The sequence below is a fragment of the Carassius gibelio genome, chromosome A2, assembly GCF_023724105.1.
Source record: "Carassius gibelio isolate Cgi1373 ecotype wild population from Czech Republic chromosome A2, carGib1.2-hapl.c, whole genome shotgun sequence".
Lineage (NCBI taxonomy): Eukaryota > Metazoa > Chordata > Actinopteri > Cypriniformes > Cyprinidae > Carassius > Carassius gibelio.
In genome coordinates, this window is record NC_068372.1 from 8,566,475 (window position 1) to 8,576,634 (window position 10,160).

The 10,160-nt window shown below is 36.9% G+C and overlaps 1 long non-coding RNA gene across 1 annotated transcript; it reads left to right on the plus strand.

Annotated features, from left to right (window-relative positions):
- Positions 1-2,679: 2,679 nt before the first annotated feature.
- Positions 2,680-9,765, plus strand: LOC128026124 (uncharacterized). The gene is made up of 3 exons (XR_008186355.1): positions 2,680-2,771; positions 6,589-6,738; positions 7,892-9,765. It is a non-coding gene; the product is annotated as an uncharacterized LOC128026124 (long non-coding RNA).
- The last annotated feature ends 395 nt before the right edge of the window (positions 9,766-10,160 follow it).

The window sequence follows — 10,160 nt, forward strand, 5'->3', positions numbered from 1 at the left end:
TTACTTCACTCCTACATGAATCAGCCATTTGAATGAATCAAATGAATGAATAAATTACTCGATTACTCAATCATTAAGACATTTACCACCACCTACTGGCAGTTTTACTTTATTTTTTAGAGTATCATTTCATTAAATAAATAATTTTATATTTTCATAGTAATAATAATAAAATTAAGAAAATAAATTATTCAAGTTATAGTACACCCAACCAAAAATTACAATAATGTCATAATTTACTCACATGGTCCAAAAGAATATGTAATACATTTTATCAAACAAAATATTTCTTACTAACCTACTTTTTTTAATGCCTGATGCTTTACACAACAATGACTTTAAATTATCTTCTGTGAGTAATTTTTCCAAATTTGATATGCGATTTAAATGTGTTTTTCGGTTGTGGGAACACATTTTTGACCAATTCTGTAAAATGGCATATTTTTCTCTAATGACTATGTTGGAATTATTGTTATTATCATTCTTTTTTTTTTTTTTTTTTTTTTTTTGATAAAAAAAAAAGATCAATGATCATCAATGGAGAAGATGCATTTTGTCGCAAGATGGTGTTGGTACAACATCTACCATTAGGGGCTAATGGGGCCATGCTAACAAGCCCAACATTTACTTCTTGTCTGTGACAAATATGCACTTTCATATGTACCAAGCATATTACATTTCAGGGACAGATGACTTTCCCTGCATATTACAGTACATTATACCATCCAAACATTCACAAAAAATAAGCCCACATTTTAATGATGCTCATTTTCAGTATTGCGTACATTTGTAAAAATGCTTGCCCAAAAGTCCAGTGAGGCCTCTCCTCAGGATTTCTGCCAGGCTGACAGGCAATTTTTGGAGGACATCCTCTGGTCATGAAATGCATGAATTTTAAGCAGAGTAAAATAATGGACAACCTTAGCCTCAAGTGTTTGATTAACATATGGATAGGGTCTTTCACCTGCAAGCTCGGCCCCACTGGGACATCTGTCCGATTCCTCTATATCTAGCCCACGGGTTATGACTATCTAGAGTGACTTCTCTTTCCACTGATGTCTGACTCAGGACTCACTCAGGAGCCCCAAAGGACTCATTAGCAAGATAGAGCAAGAAGATTTCAACTTTCAGTTTCTTGCCATTTTGGGCAGATAGACAGGTAATCCATGGAGTTTATTTAATATAATACATTTTTTTTTTTTTTTAATTCCCTTTATCCTAAGCCCACATGAGAAACAGAGTCAGCTACTGTTGATGTCGGTGCTCTGGGGCACCATTTTGGCTACTTATCGGCTCTATATAAATAATTCAGCATTTATCATAACTAAATAATCATCATTTCCCAGCCAACATTGATATGTGGGCCCCATATGGGTTATACCTGGGCAGCATGGGTTCTATGTGGGCATGGGATGAAGACGGGCAATTTATGTGGGTCCCATGTGTTTTTCACAATGTGGGTCCCATATAGGTTTTACCATATGGGACCTTCATGGGATCTATATGGGCATGGGCTGAAGATGGGCAATTTACGTGGGTCCCATGTGTGATTCACAATGTGGGTCCCATTTAGGTTTGAACATACGGGACCTTCATGGGATCTATGTGGGCATGGGACACAAATGGGCAATTTACGTGGGTCCCATGTGTGTTTCACAATGTGGGTCCCATATAGATATGAGACATTTGTGGGATTTGTGTGGGCAAAACGATTTTCAGACTTAATTACATCTTTACACCTTTAAACTATATTGGTTAAAAGCCACTTTTTAGGAATAAATATTGAAGATTGGCAATGGGATGAAGCACAAGAACAAGTTAATTCTTCTTCCATGTGTATACATCGACTTCACCTGTCTAAACTAAAGCTCTCTAATATATTTTCCTCTGTAGACCCACTATGTGATAGGTGTGGTCTAACACCAGCATCATATATTTTGGAGTTGTCCTAAGATTGGTAATTATTGGATTTCAGTTTTTCAGTTGCTGTCAGAAGTGTTGGGAAAGCAGTTGGATCCAGACACAATTTTAGCTGTTTTTGGTGTCAGTGATAAAATAGAGCAAAAAAATATATATATAAATTTTTGCAGCATGTAAGCCTTTTATCAATTATTTTAATAAGAAAGCAGTAGTTGAATTCTAAGTACCCCCCAAACCCTTATTTTCTTTTTCCATACCCGGTATATTATTATGATATTAAATCTAGTGCTAAATCAGGATTTGTATAAAAGTGTAAAAAAATTGTATTGTAATGTTGTTTTGTTTTTGTGCCAACGTAAAAAAAACGAATAAAGAGAATGTTTTTAAAAAGTATTTTAAAATTAAAATTATCAATATTAAAATGTTACCCTGCCTATGCAAAAATACATTTTCCTTTTATTGCACACATGTTAGCAGGGACAACCCTTTTAAAATTATTTTTATTTTTATTTTAACTCTTGAGTCTAGAGTAGAATTACATATACATATACTCTCAAATGTTCTCACAACCTTCCGCTTGACAAAGTAGTCCTGTTGTATTAAAATTTGAGTTCGTTTTTATTTCACATAATATTATATCATATAATATAATATGTCAATGATCTTGGCTGAAAATAAGCGTATATTTAAATTTATAGCTGTAAAGATTTTAATATTAGAATAAAAGGAATTCACGCGCTGCGCGCGGATACAGTCTCTTCTAAGCACAGTGGTGCGGCAGCACGGACGGACGGCAGGAGTTCCTAACAGTCAGCAGCACTCAGCGGCCGTCACGGATCGGAAATAAGCAGGTAAAATGCATATTTTCAAGAAATTGATTAATTATCCACGGTTTCAAGTATTGGGAACATTGTTGGGAACATTGTTTTGAACGTTTAAATTACCGTTAACATAATGTAGCCTTTAAAATTGTGATGTATTTTTTTTCTGGCCGCGTTATCGTTAAAAATGGCTATAAAGGCTTTAAGCATGTCGTTTTTGTTGACTTAAATGTGTAGTTTTGTTCTTGCCTGCCATTAATGAAGTAGGATTCTCGGTTGTTGTTCATTTATGCTTCACTTGTGCATTTTGTGGCCGTCTTGCCGCCATTTTTTCCACCTGAGTGGAAACTGAATTTCCACACAATTTATAGTATAAACCGCGTTTGAATGGCAAAATACTTAGTTTTTAATACATTTGAAGTAACTTGCTCCTAAAAACGGCAGGTGGGGTGGATTTCAAACAGTTTTGAGACTTAGGCTTTAGGCTTTTCTGTGCGCGCAGGCCGTAGACAGACCTAGGTCATCAGTTCCATAAGGTTAAAGTACCTCCATACATTTTTTCATGTTCACAGACATAATTTGTCATCTGAACAGACATGGGGACTTGTGACTTGGTGACTTGGACTCGAGTCGCTATTTTTAGGACTTGAGACTTGACTCGGACTTGGAAGTTAAAGACTCGGGACTTGACTTGACTTGAGACACGATGACTTGAATGACTTGAGTGTTAATCACATCATGTTTTCAGTTTGAATATAAATATATAAATTATTTTTTTAAAATAAAGTTGATTACTCAGCTGGAGCGCCGGCTGAGAATAGCGTCGTGACTGGATCAGGACACTATCATCAGTCATGCCCTCTCTACCTTACACAAACCACGCCCACTTAAATCAGATATCACATCACATCAACATGTCAGCCTGAGAGGTACCGAGGGTCATCGCTTTTGTCTTCAATAGTTCGCGCCTAAAAACGCGTGGAAAACGCTAGTCGTGCCGCTTTCTCCTTCTTTCCAAAGCGCTCGGGCAGAAGTTCTCCTGGGGCGTCTGTCGTTGCTAAGCATCCATGACACGCTCTCTCTCTCAATGAAGACGCGGAAATTTCAGCAAAGTATAAATGGATTTGCAGCACTAAAAATCGCTCGCAGTAGCTCTGCTACTAAATTAGTTTCAAAATGGCAATCCATATACAGCTATGAACAGCTGTTCCTTCATCGTAGCTGAGCTTTCAACGTTGATACGGGAAAGGATGAAGCTGATTGGTTAGTTATTGTCACATGACCTGCGGTGCGCTTGCGGCATTCTGAAAAGTTTAGATGTTTTTAACTCGATGCGGTGCGACGCGCGCGCGTTGCTATCATTATGAGCGCGCATACCGCGCGCCTACATTGGAAATAACGAACTTGCGCGCGCAAAAGACGTGATGTGAACGGCCCCTAATGATCCGCTAGCAGGCCTTCAAAAAAACGCATTCCATGGGCGGCGCTAGGGCTGGGCTAAGGGGGCATAAGCCCCGAATATTTTGTTACCTTATCTTTCTCATAGAGCAAAACAATTAATCAGAAAAACTAATGTAGCTGCCGCGATTACCCAATCATGAGAAGTGCATATATATATATATATATATATATATATATATATATATATATATATATATATATATATATATATATATATATATACAGTACAGAATATAAATATGACGTATTTTCAGTTGTTTCATACTTTTTTGTTATGTACAGTACAGACCAAAAGTTTGGACACACCTTCTCATTCAAAGAGTTTTCTTTATTTTCATGAATATGAAAATTGTAGAGTCACACTGAAGGGATCAAGGGCTATTTGACCAAGAAGGAGAGTGATGGGGTGCTGCGCCAGATGACCTGGCCTCCACAGTCACCGGACCTGAACCCAATCGAGATGGTTTAGGGGTGAGCTGGACCGCAGACAGAAGGCAAAAGGGCCAACAAGTGCTAAGCATCTCTCGGGGAACTCCTTCAAGACTGTTGGAAGACCATTTCAGGTGATTAGCTCTTGAAGCTCATCAAGAGAATGCCAAGAGTGTGCAAAGCAGTAATCAAAGCAAAAGGTGGCTACATTGAAGAACCAAGAATATGACATATTTTTGGTTGTTTCACACTTTTTTGTTATGTATATAATTCCATATATAATTCCACATGTGTTAATTCATAGTTTTGATGCCTTCAGTGTGAATCTACAATTTTCATAGTCATGAAAATAAAGAAAACTCTTTGAATGAGAAGGTGTGTCCAAACTTTTGGTCTGTACTGTACATAACAAAAAAGTATGAAACAACTGAAAATACGTCATATTTATATTCTATACTCTGAGAGAGAGAGAGAGAGAGAGAGTGAGTGTGTGTGTGTGTGTGTGAGAGAGAGAGAGAGAGAGAGAGAGAGAGAGAGGAGAAATGTAACAGTTTAATGTTGTATGTAAACTGTGTTTGAGAGAGAGAGAGAGCGAGAGAGAGAGAGAGGTGTTCAGAGAGGAGTCTGTTGGATGTTTAGCTATTATTTGTTTTATGGACTCAATGTTGAAAATGTAAAACATTTCAAACACTGTTGGCAGAAGTGAAAAATAAATAATTTTAGGAAGTTACAATTTTGTTTGATTCCATGATGTATTTTACTGAACATGAGTATTTACAATGCAAATCCAAATTATTTTAATTTACTGACAGTTACTTATATCTTGTCTTTTAACTTTATTAAGATCAGATTCTGCAGGTAAAATAACAATATTAAGGTGACTTGACTTGGACTTGACTTGACATAGCTTGTGACTCGACTTGACTTGACTTGCCCAAGAAAAAAATACTTGGGACTTACTTGAGACTTGAAGGTTAAGACTTGAGACTTACTTGAGACTTGCACATGTGTGACTTGGTCCCATCTCTGCATCTGAATGACACCTTTGCTGTCAAACTCCTCTTATGAATGTCTGCATGACATGTATAATTCAGTTTAGTTTCCAAGAATGGCATGAAAATTTTCTCTGTGAGACGCTGGAGGAACGATCAACTCTTGAAAGCGTTGTTAGGGAGGGCGCTGGTGCAGCCTCCGTGTTGCCAGATTCAGGTGTAGTGCTTGGGCGTCGTGACGTCATTACTATGCAGTCCATTTACCACTTAGCGTGGCTGCTATGTTGATGGCCCGCTACTGCGCAGTAATGTGCTCATGCTTATTATGGGGAGGGACTTCGGTATCAGTTGTTATAGAAATTTTTAAAATATTACTATACCAGCAATATCCTGCAAGCATTTTGTGCACTTTTGAGCAGATTAAAGCATTTATGATTGGCCATTGTTTTCATGTGCTCAACAGATATCTCTGTGATTGGGTACGATGATCACCGATTAATGTTATTCACTGAGCACTTACACAGACACACGGGAGCATATGAAAGCCACATCTATCAGCAGATCTGTCAGCGGATCCCTAATATATCTGCTCATAGACAGATCCTCTGAAATGCTGCTTTCAAATTGTCCTGTGTATATCGGTGTAAGTGCTCAGTGAGGAGGGTGAAGCGATGATTGTAGTGAATCAGACATATCTGTTAAATGCATGAACTCAAGTGCTGGAAATGCTGGTATCGCCACATTTTGGCCATTGGAAATGCGCTATATAAAAAAAATAAAAAAATAATAATAATTATTAAAATGATTACTATTATTTAAAAGACTATCAGTTCCGAAGTAGGTACTATTGCCAACGCTATAAAAAAGAGAAAATCTCAAATGAACTTCATGTTCTGAGATTACTCTGCAGATGAACTGATTTATGCATGTCATCTACAAATGATTTTGTTTGTGTTTGTTCTTAGGCTGCAAAGGTAGCAGATATTGGTGGTTCTTCACTGGATGATGCTACGAGGAGGATGATGAGATTCCGGATTTCAAATGAATTGGCGATCCAGTACAATCTCTTTGGCCGTCATGGCAAAAAAAGATTTTCGTCTTTGACGTCATATGTGGTAAATGTGTTTTTAATGTTATTTAATGTAATTGAATGACATAATTTTCATTTTTGGGTGAACTATCCCTTTTAATATATCAATCTAGGAGTAAATGCAAAAGTAAAAAGCATTGAATAATGTGTTTGTTGTATTTCATTTAAACACGTCTATGAAAGATTGTATTGCTGTACTGTACAAATAATAATAATAATAATAATAATAATAATAAATCACAAAGCTGAAAAAGCATTTTCAGGAACAATGTTTGGATTTGAAATCAAAATAATGGATAAATGTACTGTCTGTAGTAAACAGCCACGGATCAGTTGCAGACTCCTGTGTGAAAGCACAAGGAGATTCTGTGCTGCTTCTGCACAATTACATACTGCACATAGTCTGCGTACACACTGCAAACGGAGTATGTGTGAACCTGGTGTAACACTGCCTCACATACAGCTTATGAAATCAGGCTTGTGCTGTCTATAAGCTATTGTGCAAAAATTTCATGAATGTCAAAACAAAAATGCAGTGCATGATTAAACATTTAGGTGAGATAAATATATATATTTTAAAATGTCAAAAAAATAAAATGCCCCCTCATCCCTCTAACAAGAGTCACCTAAGAGAGTAATTAATTTCAGGCCCTCAATACATGGCTAAAAATCTTGATTGGATCATCAAAGTTATATCTTGATAAAGCTTGTAATGTATGTAAAGCATGAGTTTTTTACTATTTGGCTTTTAGTCATTCTCTTATCTACAGCAGTAAATGTTAACATATGGGTAACACTATTTTACAGTGTTTGTAACATTTTACGTATTGTTGAAATAAACTCCACATTAATTTAGTTCATTTAGTTAATTCATCATATACTTATCATATACCTACAAAAAATTAATTTCAGTGGAGGGACAGAAGATGAATCAATTTTGTTTAGAAGACGAACAAGTCTTATGGGTTTGGGACAACATGAGAGTGAGTAAATTACAATTTTCATTTTGGGGATAGCTTACATTTTAATGCTGTAGTAAGTAAAATGTTGGTAATTAACATTACTAAGTAGTGATATGTACACCTACACTGCGACAAGGACACTATAAAATAAAATGTAAACCAAGTTTAAAGCTGGACATTTCATATGATTAAATGTGTAAACTTTTGTTTTTATAGGTGGACTGAAGAAGAACACAATGACTGTGAACCAGAAAGACTCTCAAAAAAAGGGACTCTCAAAATGGTTCACGGGGGCTAGAAACAGGGGCGGAAAGAGAGCAATCAGGTCACAGCAGTCTTCAGGACTGTGATCAGTTTTGTGTGTCCATCCATACAAATTGTTGAGACCAAGTATTTTAATACTGTATTGTAAGTTGAACAGTTTTTGTGTTTTATGTAGTCGTTGAAGTGTTTAAAAGGGATTGTTCACCCAAAATATAAAAATCTTTTCTCTCTCTTCTATTGATTTAAACCAGTGGTGTCAAACTGATTCTTGAGGGCAGAACTTGGCTCCAACCCTAATTAAAAGTACCTGATCCAGCTAAACAAACCCTTCAGGATTATTTTAAAACTAGATGTAATGTGTGTTGGAACAGGGTTGTAACTAAAATACGCAGGGCTGTGGCCCTCCAGGGGTCTGACATTGCTGCTTTAAACCCCATAAGCCTTTCATTCATCTTTGAAACACAAGTGATGTTATTAATTAAATTAAGATATTTCTGTCTCTCCATATAAAGTCTAGTATATATATATTAGTACAGAACAGACCAAAAGTTTGGACACACCTTCTCATTCAAAGAGTTTTCTTTGTTTTCATGACTAGGAAAATTGTAGATTCATACTGAAGGCATCAAAACTATGAATTAACACATGTGGAATTGTATACATAACAAAAAAGTGTGAAACAAATGAAAATATGTCATATTGTAGGTTCTTCAAAGTAGCCACCTTTTGCTTTGATTACTGCTTTGCACACTCTTGGCATTCTCTTGATGAGCTTCAAGAGGTAGTCACCTGAAATGGTCTTCAACAGTCTTGAAGGAGTTCCCCGAGAGATGCTTAGCACTTGTTGGCCCTTTTGCCTTCTGTCTGCGGTCCAGCTCACCCCTAAACCATCTCGATTGGGTTCAGGTCCGGTGACTGGAGGCCAGGTCATCATCACTCTCCTTCTTGCTCAAATAGCCCTTGATGCTCTCAGTGTGACTCTACAATCTTCATAGTCATGAAAATAAAGAAAACTCTTTAAATAAGAAGGTGTGTCCAAACTTTTGCTCTGTACTGTGTGTGTATATATATGTGTGTGTATTTATGTGTATATATATAATATGTATGTATATGTTTTTTTTTTGTTTTTTTTTTATGTTACATACGTTTGGTTATGTAAAACCAGCTGTCGGGATAGTATCACCTTGTTTTAAAATAAACTGGTAATTTTGGTGTTTAACACTTGGTTTTAATTTTGGTGTAGAAAAACTTATATTGAAAATGTCTAAATTATAATAAAGTGCTTGATATACTGAACTTTTAAATTGCACCTTTAATATAATTTTATTTATTTTTTGTAGATGAATGACCAGTGGAATAGTCAAGAAGATGTATGATTATGAATTTTGCCCAGTTTAGCCCCACTTAGGTTCTTTATGACATTTATATGGGCTAATTCATACAGGGCCCACATGGAACCCATGGACAAACCCATCTGGGCCCCATGTTTAAAGTCATATAGGGCTCACATTGGCCCCACAGCTGTTGTGTTGCCTGGGTCATATGTGGGACAAATATGGGTCTTATATGTGTTGCCCAGTTGGGCCCCACATTAGCCCCAGTCAGGCCCTACCTTTATTTTGTTGTATGGGTCATAAGTGGGACCAATATGGGTCTTATATGTGTTGCCCATTTGGGCCCCACATTAGCCCCAGTTAGGCCCCAGTTGGGATTCATATGGGTTAATTCAGATAGGGCCCACATGGAACCCATGGACAAACCCATGTAGGCCCCATATTTACAGCCCATATGGGGCCCACATGGGCCCCACGATAGAATGTTGGCTGGGTTATTAGCATGAGGCATGACATTCCAGTCCCATTTGTAAAAATAAATAAATAAATAAAATCTTACACCATCTTCTGTAACATTCAATGTGGTTCAATGTCTAATTCAAATGCAGGTTTTATTCAACAAAGTGGTCAAAGCAGGCAGGGTCGAACAGCAGCAAAAACGTATAATCCAGGAAAGACAAAAGAGTAATCCAATAAACAGGCAAAGATCAGGGTAGATAGCAGTGAATCTGTTGACTGGACTACGCATGACACAAATTGGCACAGATTAAAAAAAAATTCAAACCATCCTCTGCTCCACAATGTTTTGTTAGATTTTGTGGAGAAACCAAGCCTGACCACAAGATTTCGCTAATGTGCACTGTGTTAAAAGCTTTGAGTATGAACCA